This window comes from Musca domestica, unplaced genomic scaffold, assembly GCF_030504385.1.
Source record: "Musca domestica strain aabys unplaced genomic scaffold, Musca_domestica.polishedcontigs.V.1.1 28, whole genome shotgun sequence".
NCBI lineage: Eukaryota > Metazoa > Arthropoda > Insecta > Diptera > Muscidae > Musca > Musca domestica.
In genome coordinates this window covers 8242-25166 of record NW_026712293.1, presented here as the reverse complement: position 1 = coordinate 25166, position 16925 = coordinate 8242, and the positions used below count along the sequence as shown (strand labels likewise).

At 33.6% G+C, this 16925-nt stretch overlaps 1 long non-coding RNA gene across 1 annotated transcript; it reads right to left on the bottom strand.

Moving 5' to 3' along the window:
* Positions 1-532: 532 nt before the first annotated feature.
* LOC131803260 (uncharacterized) lies at positions 533-2213 on the bottom strand. The gene is made up of 2 exons (XR_009342506.1): positions 1982-2213; positions 533-1924 (listed from the first exon to the last, which is right to left on the bottom strand). It is a non-coding gene; the product is annotated as an uncharacterized LOC131803260 (long non-coding RNA).
* Positions 2214-16925: the final 14712 nt, after the last annotated feature.

The window sequence follows — 16925 nt, the reverse complement described above, 5'->3', positions numbered from 1 at the left end:
TTCTCCTCCATCATCCAAATTTTCTTCATTTATTTTCTTTTTTTTTAATAATTATTTTCTAAACTCTCAATTCACTTTTGTTTTGGTTTCGATATTCACAATATTTTGATTTTTTTCTTCTTTTCTTTTTCTTTATCCTTCTTTTTTTGTTCTTCTTCTTTTTTCACCCACATAACTCACTCACGGCGAATTAATGATTGATCTTCCTTTTTAAAATTATTCGTTTCCGACATAACCACGTTTTTGAATGAGTGTAATTTTTTTTCTATCACCTATTGTAAATGCATCTCATTCATTCAGCCACTAGTTGCGCCACACACACATACACATGCATATATTTTTTTCCGTTAGTTTTCGAAGGTCATGTGTATTCCCATGCCTTTTTTTTTTTGCTTTCAATTTATTTTTGCCATTGACTTATTCCTTTTCATAAAAGATTTTGTAATAAATATTTTAATATATATTTTAATTTTTTTTTTGGCATATTCTTTATCAAACCCCACAATATAATTGCCTTGCAATTTTTGCTCACACACACACACACTCACTGGTTGTAATTGCGTGGTTAATTTTTCATTCACTTTTTTTACCCTTTTCACACACAAAACACTTTATCATCAATTACACGACGCGAGAAGTTTAATTAAACACTTTTCCTTATCCACTAAAATTATTTTACACTGTACTTACCTTTATTTTATAAATTTTCGACGACACCGAGAATCACATCGACCGCCAATTAGAATTACAATATACGCTAACGCCGGTTGCCATTCATAAAAGTCAGTTTCATTCATTGACAGTTTAGGTTTGACTAAATACTTGCAGCGCGACGCCTTGCGTACGTCGTAAACATCATTTACACCATGCGTAAGACTTCAGTCAAAGCTGGTTTACATGGGATGAATTAAAACTTCATAAGTTAACAATATTGGTGTATGAAAAATTGGGAAGTTGTTGATAGAGTTGCCAGATCGAGAAGGCTTAGAGTTGCCAAATAAAGATTCCTGTTGTAGGTAACGCATATTAAGCAGATTTGTATCTAAATTAATGTATCAAATGTCGCACTTTTTCCCTCCTATCCCTTGATAAGGATATCGGCAGGATAGTTGGCTTTGTGGGGTGCGTCTTATAGAGGGTTAAGTCTAAAAATGAATACATAAAAAAGAAGAAGAATAATAATATTGCCAACTATCTGCAAAAACAGCTGTTTTGTTGCAAACACATGCAGAAATGTCAAGACGAAGGGGAAGAAAAACAAAGGAAAAGAAGGATGACAATCCGAAATTTCCTGGCAAATTTTCGCAGGAAAATGGGCTTTTTTTGATTTGCACTGGTAAGAAGATTGGATGTGTGGCTCCAGCCAACCGACAACAGCAAGACCAACAAGAAAACCCGAATTGTTTTATTTCTTTTGGCATTTATTAAAATTTCCTTTCTGCTTTTAAACAAAAAAAGGAATTTAAAGAAATATTAAAAATAATTAATTAAAGGAAAAAAAAAACTAAACCTAAACAAAGTTTAAACAAACTATACAAATATCAAAACAAAAAAAATAAGAAATCATCTTAAAATTAACCTCGGGAGCCACACCAACACCATCCAATCCAACGTGGGAGGCGCAGATTTGCGGTTTTGTCACTCTGGCAAGCCCTTGGTAATTCCCATAGACATTGTACCTTTTACTTGGACGGCAGGACGGACGACAGCAAGCAAATTAGATTCCACGAACATTACATAGCAAGAAAAGAGAAAAATAGCAAAAGTTAATAGAAGGGACAACAAGCAGTTAAGTTTAGAGTCTACTTACCACAATGGGTACAGGATTCCACTCAGGGTTGAGCTCAAGCCAGGGTTAGGAATATTGTTTTGTTCTAGTTCGCCGAATATTTGTACGGCCCCAATCTGCCTTGTTGGACTTTTTCTAAAAAAAAAAAAAAAAATAAAGTGATGTCGTAAAATGGTTCTGGAATGTAATTACAACGCTAACACCATAAACTTGAACTTTTTACTTATACATTGGGAAGAGCCACCTCCAGATAAAGCCTAACTACATTTATGAGCCGCCAGATATTCCCAGAAAAGAAAGAAATTTCCTGAAAAGAAAAGAAATTGCCTGAAAGAAAAGAAATTTCCTGAAAAGAAAGAAATTTCCTGAAAAGAAAGAAATTGCCTGAAAGAAAAAAAATTTCCTGAAAAGAAAAGAAATTGCCTGAAAGAAATTTCCTGAAAAGAAAGAAATTTCCTGAAAAGAAAGAAATTGCCTGAAAGAAAAGAAATTTCCTGAAAAGAAAAGAAATTGCCTGAAAGAAAAGAAATTTCCTGAAAAGAAAGAGAAAGAAAGAAAAATGAATTATTATTAGATTGCCTGAAACGAAGAGAGATTAAAAAAAAATATTAAGGAATTACTGAATTAATGAAATCAAAAAAAATCATTTTTTTGTACGATGTATTTTGTTTTGATCTTATTCTTGTTGTCCATATAATTTTCACTAAAGATCCTTTGTTAAGCTTAAGTATGAATAAATTTGTGGAATTTAAACTGAAAACAATGTCTTCGGCTTAAAGCTGTTTAAAAAGGTGGTAGGGATGAGATAGAGGGGTAAGTGAAGGCTTTGAATATGGGGCACCCTGTGGATAGGGGTGTCATGGCGAGAGGTAATCTCGGTGGGTGGGTAGTTTCCCTAGCCGGATAGCCGCTAGGGGAAACCTGGTTCAAATTAGGAAGATATTTGGATAATAAAAGTGTTAATGATGAGTTCACTGTAAATGTTACTGTCATGTAGTTTTTGTTCGTTTTTTTTTTTTTTTTAGACATATTCTAGGTTCTCCACCACACAAATAAAATCATTCAGTTGGAATCAGACCGGTATGAATTTTTTTTTTTGTCAACCGAAATGTCCCAGAGTGGCAAGAACCACACCTCATCCGACGAGCCATAGCCGCGCAAAACGCCAGCATACCGGCAACGCCACTCGAAGACACACATTTGCGGTATTCCGTTTATATAATAAACCCCGGTTGTTAGAAAATCGACATAGAATTTTATGCTGATCAAGAATATATATACTTTGTGGGGTCTAAAATGTATATTTCGAGGCGTTACAAACGGAATGACAAACTTAATATACCCTCCATACTATGGTGGAGGGTATAAAAGCAAAATAGATAAAAGGGAGCCATCCAAACTCTAGGGGTGGGGGGTTCGGATATATTTTGAATTGGCGACAATTCCATCGCTTCCTAAACAATTTATTTTATTCAGGACTCCCACTAAATACAAAATTGAAATGGAGGAAAATCTATATTAACTATTGTCTACCATCAAATTAATCAGAAATCACTACGGTTAACAAGAAAATGAAACCTATAATTGTAGAGAATACCATAATCATATTAAAACAGTGGATTCTGGCTGTTCGAAATCCTCGCCTCTTTACCCTACCCAACCTTGTGTTTAGTGGCACTCCGTATACTGAAACCTCTACTTCCATGCCTAATCCAGTATTATGTCATTACGCAAGCCATATGATCTATTTAGTTATTCATGTTTTCAAAAAAATACATACTTTATTCAAATACGGTAAATAATAATTCATATCAATAATAATCATTCAATTCTAGTAATCGTTTATTATTATTATTTTTTTGTGTTTTAGGGAAAGTAGTAATTTGTAGAGATTTTGAAATGCTCTTCGGCTGACTTTCAAAAAGTATCAATTTAAATGTCAAAATATCAAAATTCATTATTAGTATGAGACTTATAAAAGTATAATTCTAAGGAAAAAATTAATGCCAACTGCCGGTTGAGAACTCAGACTATTGCCCTCACAGTCGGAAACACTAGCTCTAGGCTAGCGATCTCGCGGTGTTTTTTGCCACTGTAGCATTCCAGCGAACTTAGCAAGGTTGGATAAGCAGCATTTGGTAATTGAACCACGTTCATAACAAATTTGGATGTGTCTCTCACGTATATCGGAATCGGAAATACGTATCGTGTTTGGTACATCAAATGCTATATGATGCTATATTTCCAGTTCCAAGTGGAATTTCAAATATGTATATTACATATGTTACTTTCAGGTGATGTTGTAGTATACTTGGAAATTTTCAAGAAAATCTGTTCAGCGGTCGTCGAGACCATAATTTACACACAAACAAACATACAAACATTTTCCTTTTTTATAGGTATATATTACATTCAAGTGATTTTGAGATTTTTTTCATTTCACCTCTTGTCTTTTTTTTCTTTTTGAATGAAATGCTTCTTTAATTTATTTTTTATAAAAGTTAACATAAAAAATCCTAATTTTCTTTAAAATTATTTTTTATTTAATTGTTTTCTATGCATCTCTCAATTTTATTCCATAGTGGGACAAAAGACTCTTCCAAATATTCTCCTTTCTTGCAGGTACATTGTCATTGAAAATGGATGAAACATGCTCACAAAAAGCTGCTTCATCGTCTACGATATATGTGGCCGGAGTTACATCTGGACAGATCGACACACAATTCTTAAATAATTTTTACTGATGGACTGATGAAGAAGAGCGGTCTGTGGAACGGGGAAATTGTTTCCACGCTCACTTTTCCTATGCTAACAAAACATTTCAATAATGCATCTAAAATATGAGCAAAACAAAAAGCAAAAAAACAGTAATTCTGTTACAAGTAACTTCTATCACCAATTTCGCTTAATGCATCCATGTTGTCGGACTTACATCCGGACAGACCGACCAACAATTCTAAAATATTTTTTACTGATAAGAGCATAATTGACTGAAAAAGGGAAAGTTAGATGATTTCAACACTGTGGTAGAGGGAACGGTATAGGGCAGAGAGAAGATAGAAAGGTCTGTGCAAAGGAGAGGGGGATAGTTGAGGACGGTATGGAACAGGGGGTAAGATGGACGATGCAAGGGAATGTGGTTATAGCGGTGGACGAATGTAATATGGAGAAAGGGTGGGGTAAGAAGGACACTGAGGTCAAAACAAAAAAGATTTTCTTTTCTTACCAACAAATGCAGGCACGTGGGGGAAATATAAGCTGGATGGACACACTAACATATGCTTATACACGCAAGAGACCAATCTCGACCAAAACTAGACCAATCTCAACTATAGCTAGGCTAACCATTATATTCTCTCAGACTCGGCTCGTGGAGTCAACATAGTCTCGATGGATATGCGCGTCAACCCACACTTTATCAAAGACAATTTCTGGAAAGGTCAAAGAGTTGACTAAGCCCATCAAATTAATTAGCTTTGTGTCATCAGAAATACTCTAATTACGAAATCATCTAAAAATTTTGTGAGTACCATTGAATGCCTGTAGGTTTTTGCCTACTACATTTATATCAAAATTAAACGTGCTGGGTAATCTTTGATTTCTTTAATATTATCTCTTATAAACTCTATTCTTTCATATTTTTCTTATATATATTATTGTTTGAAAAGTTTATTTATGTTTTCATTTAAATTTAATGTACTATTGTTAAATTGATGAAAATACTCAACTAATGATTCAATTTTTTATTAGTGCTTGGCAACTAATTGCATTATGTGGCCCTCCTTCATAAAAACAAGTAATTATTACTGTTAGTTTTTGAATTTGATTGTCAAATACAAATCTACTGATGGGTGATTATTGAACATATGTTTTGTTAAGTTGACGTTTAGGTTTATTCGATAGCTTTATTTCTGAAGTTTATTCCTTAAATCCTCATTTTGCTTTTTTTTAAGAAAATATTTTATACAAAGGTATCTGCATTCAAACGTATTCCATTTTGAACTACAAACTCCAGTGAGATAGAAGTATGCAGTTATATGGGGGCCACAAAAACGGGAGCCTATATAGACAATTTTATACTAAAACAATTAAAAAAGCAGTATGTTCGGCCGGGCCCAACTTTGAATGTCCTCCACCATTTGGAACGAATTAGGAAAATTTCAAAAAAAATCCATTAAAAATTCTGTTCAAATCTTAAAAATACCGAATATCGGAAGGTGCATATATATTGGGGGGATATACGATATTGTGGACCTATATAAACTAATCTATGTCTGGGGTAAAGTACTCACAAAGAACTCCTTGCGCAGAATTTCAGAAAATTACTCTGAAAAATGTACTCACAAAGAACTCCTTGTGCAGAATTTCAGACAATTCCTCTGATAAATGTGGCGAAAATCATCAAAATATGGAATATCGGGGGGTACCGTTATATGGGGCATATACGATATCGTGGATCGTCGTTATCTTCCAAGGGATAAAGTATTCACAAGGAAATCCTGGTGTAGAATTTAATTTCAAAATACCGAATATTGGTTGGTCCCGTTATATGGGGGCTACACGATATCTTGGATCTATATAGATAATTCTCTTCTAAGGGATAATGTGCTCATAAGGAACTCCTTGTGTGGATTTTCAGACAATTTCATTGGAAAATGTGGCTTAAATCATAAAAATACCGAATATCGAAAAGTGCCGTTATATGGGTCATATACGACATCGTGGACCTATATATACAACTACTTTTCAGAGAGTAAAGAACTCATAAGGAATTCTTTGTAGGAAATTTCAAACAATTAAATTGATTAATGTGGCTAAAATCATTAAAATACCGAATATTTTGGGGGGCGGCAGTTATATGGGTCTATATGATATTGATAATTATGTTCCAGGGGATAAAGTACTCACAAGGAACTCTTTGTGTGGATTTTCAGATTATTCCATTGGAAAATGTGGCTAAAATCATGAAAATACCGATTATTTACCATATTGTGGACGTATATAGAAAATTCTCTTTCAAGGGATAAACTGCTCACAAAGAACTTCTGGTGTAGAATTTCTGACAATTCCATTGAAAAGTGTGGCTAAAATCATCAAAATACCGAATATGGGGGATATACAATATCGAGGATCTATATAGACAATTTTCTTTCATGGGGTAAAGTCCTCACAAAGAACTTCTTGTGTAGAATTTCAGAAAATTACTCTGAAAAATGTACTCACATAGAACTCCTTGTGCAGAATTTCAGACAATTCCTCTGATAAATGTGGCTAAAATCATCAAAATACCGAATATGGGGGATATACAATATCGAGGATCTATATAGACAATTTTCTTTCATGGGGTAAAGTCCTCACAAAGAACTTCTTGTGTAGAATTTCAGACAATTCCGTTGAAAAATGTGTCTAAATCATCAAAATACCGAATATCGGTGGTACCGTTATATGGTGGCTATACGATATCGTGATTACAATAGACGGACGGACGGACATGGCTAAATCGTCTTAGAATATTACGCTGATGAGTTATAAACGGAATGACGAACTTAATATACCCTGCATGCTATATATGGTGGAAGGTATTAACATTGTAGTCTATTGCGAATCTTAAATACCAAATTGGACATAGTTTCTTGGATAAATGTGATAAGAATTATCAACCTATTATCATCTATATATCTACAGATAATGTTTTGGCACAGGTTGTAGATCCCATTACGAAGTACGACTACAAAATTTTACACAACTCAATTAGAAAATGAGGCTTAAAACGTCAAAATACCAAATGTCCGAATGTACCATTATATGTGCAATATAGGAAAACGTGGATCTTGATGTTCAATGTTTTCCCACCGGAGCTAGAACCCATTACAAAATACAAAGAACTTCGGTGTATAAATGTGTGTAAAACCGCCAAAATACCGAATATCGGGAAGTAACGTTAACCTATATAACCAATATTCTTTCACCGAAACTGAAACCCATTACTAATAACAAATACCATCCTCTGACAAACCCGTGGGAAAATGTGACACAAATCATCTGAATATCGGAAGGTTCTCTTATAAGGGGGCTATACGAAAACATGGAGCTATTTATACAATGTACAATCTTTGTTATATATTGCGTTTATCGAGAGCAATCGACTACACTACAATAATTCGTCAATTCTACTTTTCTGTACCAAATTCCGTTGCAAATTTGGATATGTCTCACAAACATATTTCGGTCAATTTTTTGTATTGGATGCATCAAATACGCTATGCGTGTCAAATTTCATTTACATTTGAATGTGTAATAGAATTTGGTCCAAAACGTAATATGTCAAATTACATTGAAATCTATTGAGTTTGGGTATAGCTTTAATATATATTTTCGGCCAATTTCGTGTATTTAATGCGCAATGCACGCAACGTATTCCCAATTTGAATGAAATTTGGAACGAGCGAACGAATTTTGCTAAAAAAAAATCGTCATATTATATTAAAATTGGTTCTGACTTGGATATAACTACCTTATATGGTTTTACATGCTCCAAACACGCTATGTATATCCCATTTCAATGAAATTTGGAATGTTTGAAAAGCTTGTTAGAAAAATAAATTAGACGAAGTATATTGAAATCGGTTTAGATTTGCATATATTTTGGATAAATGTTCGGCCGACTTCATGTATTTTATAGATTTGGATATAGCTCCACATATATTTTCAGTCGATGTCGTGTATTTTATGCACCAAAGGTGCACGCTAGGTGTATTCAAATTTAAGAAAATCTAGAACAAATGTCAAAAATTAGAACAAAAATAATTTTTTTAATTTTTCATTTATATTATTAAATTTGTAATGTTACAAAACCATGTTCAAAACAAACAAGAAACAAGTTAAAAAGCAGTAAGTTCGGCCGGGCCGAATTTTGAATACACTCCACCTTTTGGAACGAATTTAAAAATTTTCAAAAAATAAAATTCTTAAAAAATTCTGTTGAAATTTTAAAAACACCAAATATATCCATCTATTGGGGTCTATACGACGTGGACCTACATAGGCATTGTTTGTCATAAGCCATTACCACATTCAAACTCGAAACTTGAAATAAACAGTTAATAATGAAGCTAAAATCTGAGCTGTGCATAGATAATTATCTGTCACAGGCTGTAGCATCCATTACGAACTTCAAATACCACATCTAATTTGAAACAACTCTGGTGAATAATTTCGCTAAAATCATCAAAATACCGAACATAGGGAGGTACCGTTATATGGGGGCTATACGAAGACGTGGACTTGCACAGACAATTTTCTGTCTTAGGGTGTAGTATCCATTTCGAACTTGAAATACCAAATTTTAAACTATTCCGGTGAATAATGTCGCTAAAATCATCAAATTACCGAATATCGGGTGGTGTCGTTATATGAGGGCTATATGAAAACGTGGACCTACATGGCCCATTTACGAACTTAATCTGCTTACTGGAAAAATAAACATGTGTGCAAAATTTTAGCCATCTATCTCAATTCATTCGAAAGATAGCGTGATTACAACAGACAGACAGACAGACGGACATCGCTAAATCGACTTAGAATTTTACGCTGATCAAGAATATGTATACTTTGTTGGGTCTGACATGAGTATTTCGAAGAGTAACAAACGGAATGACAAAGTTAATATACCCTCCATAGTATGGTGGAGGGTATAAAAACGAAAATATGCCTGCAGAGGCGATAATCCAACTTCATAACTATCTGTTTGAACCTCTTTGTGTAAACAGGTTCATATCTTTTGGGCTTGAGTTACACATATAGCATTTAAGTGATGACGTCTGAGTCAAGGTATTACATACGTTACCATCCATCGTAGTAAGCGGCTACTTTTGACAAACAATATGTAACGACAAAAACATATTCCATTTCACTAGCACCATATAACTGATAAAATTGTAGCGAAGGCATTTCAGTATTTTGGGCATAGCATACATGTGACAAAATCTGAGATTTAAATTAGCACTTTTAGAATCTTAGTACCATTACAAATAGCGTGAAAAAAATCAGATTAGAGGATTCAGGGGGGAAAACAATTAAAACTTTAGCTGAAATCCAAATTCACTGTCAAAATTAATCTTAAAGGCAACTCAGAACACGCACATCTTCTATGTTATACACAACTACTAAATACACAAATTACTTCACTAAAAATAAGTCAATACCTTGCTTTTCAATAATTATGTCAAGATTTGCCATTTTGAAATGTATTTAATTTTGTAATACAGATCTAGTTTCACTCCAGTTTTGCACTGATCTCACTGAAAAAAACAAATAACTACATTTTCTCTTTTTTATGCTATTCTCGAAGTGATCCATTAAAATGAAGGTTCGGAGACCCTATCAAAAAGAAAAACAAAAATGTCTTGGTGTTAATGCTATACGAATTTCCGAATAATCATTCATTGGATATAAATCTGTGGTAGCTTCAAGATGTATTGCTTTCGTAGAAAAGCAAACGGATACACACACGTAATCCTTTGTAATTTTACAACAACGCCCTGCTAAGGATTTTAAATCGAAAGGACTAACGAAATCTAGCCTGCAGTGGCGAATGGTCTTGACTGTTCTCTCCGGAGCTGGAGAAGCCATAATTTGTGAAATATATATTTCTTCCCCTAAATAGTTTGCATTTTCTAATTACCTTACGAATCAACGAAGTTGGTCGAGTTGTATCATTTTCGTAATATTAGTAAGAAGGATAAAATAAATTACACTTACGCACTTTCTCCAGTTCCCAGAAACGAAGAAGTTTTTACTGTTTTTTTTTTACCTATTTTCAGGGAAGTATGTAACGTTGGTAGCAAATGTCGTTACGCATCTTGAAGGAGTTATTCTAGTAGGGACCGGACCTGTAATAACTCAGCCGAAAACAGTTTTTTGGGCAACTAGGGAACCTAAAATATTGAAATGTATTCCTAGGAGAAGTATTTTTGGATATAAATCTGTCCCTATTAATATTTCTACTGGACGATAAACGAACAAATTTTTATCTGCCAAACATAGATTTGGCATATCAGAAGCAAATTCCCTGCAAATGGGAATCGATATAGTTGGTACAACTAGTGCTGTTTCCATGAGGAATGTACTGTGTGCGGGAGATCCTACACAAAAAGAACATAACTTTTGCGATATGATCGGAAATGCATGGCTTACGCCGCACAAATGATGCTTCGGAAGCTGGATCTATAAGAGCATGTGCTGCAAACGTGACATCATGATGAACAATACTGACCATAGCTGTGCCAAGTAGGACCGATTTATTTTGTGAGGTATGGAATACCTGCCTACTTAATGCATCCGATGTTTGACCCGAAGAAGTCGAAGGCATATTTGATTTATATATAATATATATTTAGAAGTAGATTGTTGGAGGGAGCGTGGAATACATTACGATTGAGGAAAAGTCTGTGACGGAGTCGTAGAACTATTATTTAGTGCCGTATCATGGTGAAGTAGGGTATCATGTCGTTTATGGCATTTTGAGCAGCTGTGGGAACTGGTGCAATTCCTAACATCATGACATAGAGATAGACAATTAATACAAAGTTTGTGCAGCTTTGCAAGTTAATAGCGGTCAGCTGAAGTGCGCTTTCTAAATTCTGAGCATACTCGTAAATGATGGATTTGCCTAGCACGGAATACACAGAATCTAACAGTGGAAGACTGTGAGGGCTTAGGCGGAGCAGCATTCGTAAAATTGGGCCTAACTTTCTTTTGCTCTGATTTTTTAGTGGAATCTATTCCCTTTATAAAATACATCAATATCACATGCTATGTAGGAAACCATCATTCATGGAACCAGTGGAAACTTCTGGGAGATTTACTGATTGATGCGATACACCTGAAAGAGTGTCCTCAAATTGCGGCAAATTTGCACGTGGAGTGATTGATGGATTAACTACCCTAGGAGAAGTTTGAGCTTTCGGCGAAGTTCGAAGCTGATTAACTTTCCTATTTATAACCGATAACACGTTTACATATGCTTAAAATGCGACATTGTACTTACTCTCAACAGATGTTAATTCATCTGCTTAGGAAGTATCAGAGGACCAAATGTCGTTTGAACACTTTTCGAAAAAATCTTTAACTTTACCCCAAAGCTCCTTTTCTGCAGCTCCTTGAATTTCTAAAGAATAAACTTATAAATCTTTATCCAGAATGGAAGTGAAGTTGGCTTCAAATTTTACAAGAGCATCAATGGCTCTGGTGAAGAAATCAGGAACAGTTAAAGGCATATTGATGGTACAATTTATATAAAATGATCAAAAAATCGAAAAACATAATAAATATCGGAGATAAAGACTCAAATGAAACAAATGAGCAACAGTTCTCAAAGTTCAAGGAAATCAAAATTCCCAAAAAAGTTAATAAAATAGGAAATAGAAAATTTTTGCTCCAAATTGCAAGTGAAACAGGGATACAAATATTATAAAAGAACCAAATTCTTTCCATAAAAAAACAAAGCTATCTACTTGTGTGATGTATCGTAAATACAGCACAGATTTTTTTGTCAAAATGTAGCGAAAACTACTCAAAATTTGATCAAAAAGTGAGAAAAATGCAAAATGCAATTCTTCTAAGTGTATTGAAAATATTTCTCAGTGTATATGTAATATACCAAGTTTTATGTATAACACCAATACGTCCACAAATATTGAAACTTTTCCGGAGAGAAGAGATATTTCCCCAAAAACATCAAAAGTATAAAAAATAATAATAAGTATTTTTTTTAAATTACCGGGTGTAGTGTGCACGGACTGTAGGGTACACACGACCAAGATTTTTCAAAGTATTTAAAAAATTATCAAAGTATATAAAAATTGGAATAAAATCAAAATTGTAGATTTAAATTAAAAGACTTTCAAAAAAATATATAAAAATGTATATTCACTACTAACGAGGATCGTCCGTAGGTTGTCCGACGATTTTCCAACAATTTGTTATTCGCGTTTATATTATTATAATATTTTATCGAAAATCGTGACAAAAAATTTCCGACCAAAAATTTGATTTGTACAAATTTTTATCAAACGCGATGGCAGCCCTAATCGTGTATTTAACTGGTGGTGAGTGGGAACAGTGAGAAAACCATCCAACAATAACGACAACAACAACAATTGGCACTGTTGTTAATGCTGCTATGTGGTTCGACGATGGCCTATGTGTTTGTTGTTGTTTTTTATTCCTTTTTATGCTTGGCCTTTTATTTGCTTTGGTTTTAGATCACTCTCTAAGTTTTTTGTAATGAAAAAAAAAAAAATATATAACCACTTAATTTATTGTTAGGCACTGTTTCACTGTTCTCACTAGTTTGTTTTGTAATTATCTTTGAATAGAAACCACCACCTTTTGCACAGCCGATTCGGTTTGATACGATTAAGACGAAAAACAACAACAACGAGACGCGTATTGTAAGAAGACCGTAGGTAATTTTAAATAAATAATGGGTATCAATTGAAAGTGTTCAACCAGTAGAATACAATGTACCACATAAAAAATTGAAATCGTAAATGGCGGCCTATACAAAATGGTTGCTAACTTAGGTTTTATCAATCCCATCAACATGGGTATCAAATAAAAGGTCCCAATAAAAATAGATAACCATAGTACTATCTTCCACCCACAGTTCATACAATTTTAATACATGCACCCGACATTATAAAATATGCATGGTATCGATTGGAGAATTAGAAACAAAGATATAAAAAATCTCGACCAAATCATATCCGAAAAAATTATCATATTTAACAAATACAGATCTTATTAATCGTCCTTTTCTGAGCTCTGAAACTTTTATAGTGTGTCAGTGAACGTTAACAAACAATAATAAATCTATATTATTAAAACCTGTACTTGATTTACTTGAATTATGAATATCCATTAATAACTTTGATTTTTATACCATAAAGGTACCATAGGCATATCATGTTGATATCTGCACTGAAAGTATTTTTGGCCGCTGACCAGAAGACTAGTTGGTCAATTTACATATTTAGTTCTTCTCACTTCGCGGCGTCTCTATCTTTTCACAGAGTGGAACATTTTTGTATGATGGCCGCCACTCTTCCCTATCATCTCGTCCCCATGTCCGACTAGGAGAGAGAAGAAATTTCGGCAAAAACTATCACAGGAGTTATACAATCCCACCTGGAAATAACCTCACATAGACAAGTTCCTATTGATGAAAAATCGACCGCTGACACTCCCATACAGTAGATTCTATCAGCGCTCTCTTCCTAAAATATAAAGGAGACAAACCAGGCCGGGAGCACTGGACCTGCCCCTCTTTCAGAGAATATCAACGATTCAGGACCCAGAGGTCCAACAAAGGGGCTAAGCTATGCAAAACAAGATGCGCCTGAGTATTCAGGGGAAAACGCTAACGACATATCATTTTTATCCACTGTTCTCGACGCTTTTTAACCATTCGCCTTTACTTGGGTGGTGTACTGCTAACGACGAATCATTTTTAGCCACCCTAGCACCCCACAGTCCTCAACACGATACAAAATCTTGATTTGGGTGGTGGATTAATCAGATACCAGAAATACATATGCAATTTCTTAATTTAAATATTATTATTATATGCCATTTACTGGTTGCCCTCATCCTAAATATTGGGGCTTTATAGTGCTCTGTATTCTTCTTGTCAAACCCTTTTATAACCTAACCCACATTGGGGGGATTGATAAAAAAATTGTTATCAGCCATTTGGTAGCAGCGGCCTTCTTATATTCCAATTTTGCATAGTGAATTGTATTCTACTTATGGAGACCTTTTATTTGATACCCATGTTGATGGGATTGATAAAACCTAAGTTATCAACCATTTTGTATAGGCCGCCATTTACGATTTCAATTTTTTATGTGGTACATTGTATTCTACTGGTTGAACACTTTCAATTGATACCCATTATAAATTAAAATTACCTACGGTCTTCTTACAATACGCGTCTCGTTGTTGTTGTTTTTCGTCTTAATAGTATCAAACCCAATCGGCTGTGCAAAAGGTGGTGGTTTCTATTCAAAGATAATTACAAAACAAACTAGTGAGAACAGTGAAACAGTGCCTAACAATAAATTAAGTGTTAATATATTTTTTTTTCATTACAAAAAACTTAGAGAGTGATCTAAAACCAAAGCAAATAAAAGGCCAAAGCATAAAAAGGAATAAAAAACAACAACAAACACATAGGCCATCGTCGAACCACATAGCAGAATTAACAACGGTGCCAATTGTTGTTGTTGTCGTTATTGTTGGATGGTTTTCTCACTGTTCCCACTCACCACCAGTTAAATACACGATTAGGGTTGCCATCGCGTTTGATAAAAATTTGTACAAATCAAATTTTTGGTCGGAAATTTTTTGTCACGATTTTCGATAAAATATTATAATAATATAAACGCGAATAACAAATTGTTGGAAAATCGTCGGACAACCTACGGACGATCCTCGTTAGTAGTGAATATACATTTTTATATATTTTTTTGAAAGTCTTTTAATTTAAATCTACAATTTTGATTTTAATCCAATTTTTATATACTTTGATAATTTTTTAAATACTTTGAAAAATCTTGGTCGTGTGTACCCTACAGTCCGTGCACACTACACCCGGTAATTTAAAAAATTACTTATTATTATTTTTTATACTTTTGATGTTTTTGGGGAAATATCTCTTCTCTCCGGAAAAGTTTCAATATTTGTGGACGTATTGGTGTTATACATAAAACTTGGTATATTACGTATACACTGAGAAATATTTTCAATACACTTAGAAGAATTGCATTTTTGCTTTTTTCTCATTTTTTAATCAAATTTCGAGTAGTTTTCGCTACATTTTGATTTCAATATTTTTGGACATATTGGTGTAGTACATAAAACTTTGTATATTACGTATACACTGAGAAATATTTTCAATACACTTAGAAAAATTGCATTTTGCCTTTTTCTCACTTTTTGATCAAATTTTGAGTAGTTTTCGCTACATTTTGACAAAATATCTGTGCTGTATTTAAGATACATCACACAAGTAGATAGCTTTGTTTATTTATGGAAAGAATTTGGTTCTTTTATAATATTTGTATCCCTGTTTCACTTGCAATTTGGAGCAAAAATGACACTGACACACTGTAAAAGTTTCAGAGCTCAGAAAAGGACGATTAATAAGATCTGTATTTGTTAAATATGATAATTTTTTCGGATATGATTTGGTCGAGAATTTTTATATCTTTGTTTCTAATTCTCCAATCGATACCATGCATATTTTATAATGTCGGGTGCATGTATTAAAATTGTATGAACTGTGGGTGGAAGATAGTACTATGGTTATCTATTTGTTAACTCTTTAAGCAGCGCAAAGGCCCTAAATTTTTCGACATTAATATTAATATTGATCACCTCTTATCACCGCAGATAAACTCGCATTTTGTATTCCCGTCTTTTGAAGATCCACTGCCTCCTACTTTTGTATTATATACAACAAAGACCATTTCATCTCGAAATTTCAATTGGATTTTTTTCTTCTAAGTTAGACCTAATTTGTATTTCTTGTCTGTAGTACACATATATTATTTAAGTAATGACGTCTTAGTCAAGGCATATATATATATATATATATATATATATATATATATATATATATATATATATATATATATATATATATATATATATATATATATATATATAAATTAAGTTTTTAAATGTTTAAAGATTAAAAAAAATATGTTTTTTTTATGGTTGTTAACACAACCTTTGGACTTCTTGCTGTCTGTGTGGATCATATTTCGTCTGGGAACATCATTCGACAATTTGATGTTGCTAAATCGGCAGATTTAGCATTGGAACGTTTGGTTGGTTTGACTTTGTGTTGTTTGTTAAAAATGCATTATGTTCCGGTCGTTAACTCCTCCCCCTCTAAGTTCATGCGTCCTCGCATGATAAGTCAAATATTAGAAGAATGGAAGGTCGTGAATCTTCTTACTGTTAGGACCTCTTAATGGTAATGATAGGTTTGATTTTGAATGGGTGCTTAGTTGAGTATTTTCCAAAATTTCTATTTCCTGCTCTGAATTAGAGGACTCTGGTTTACTTT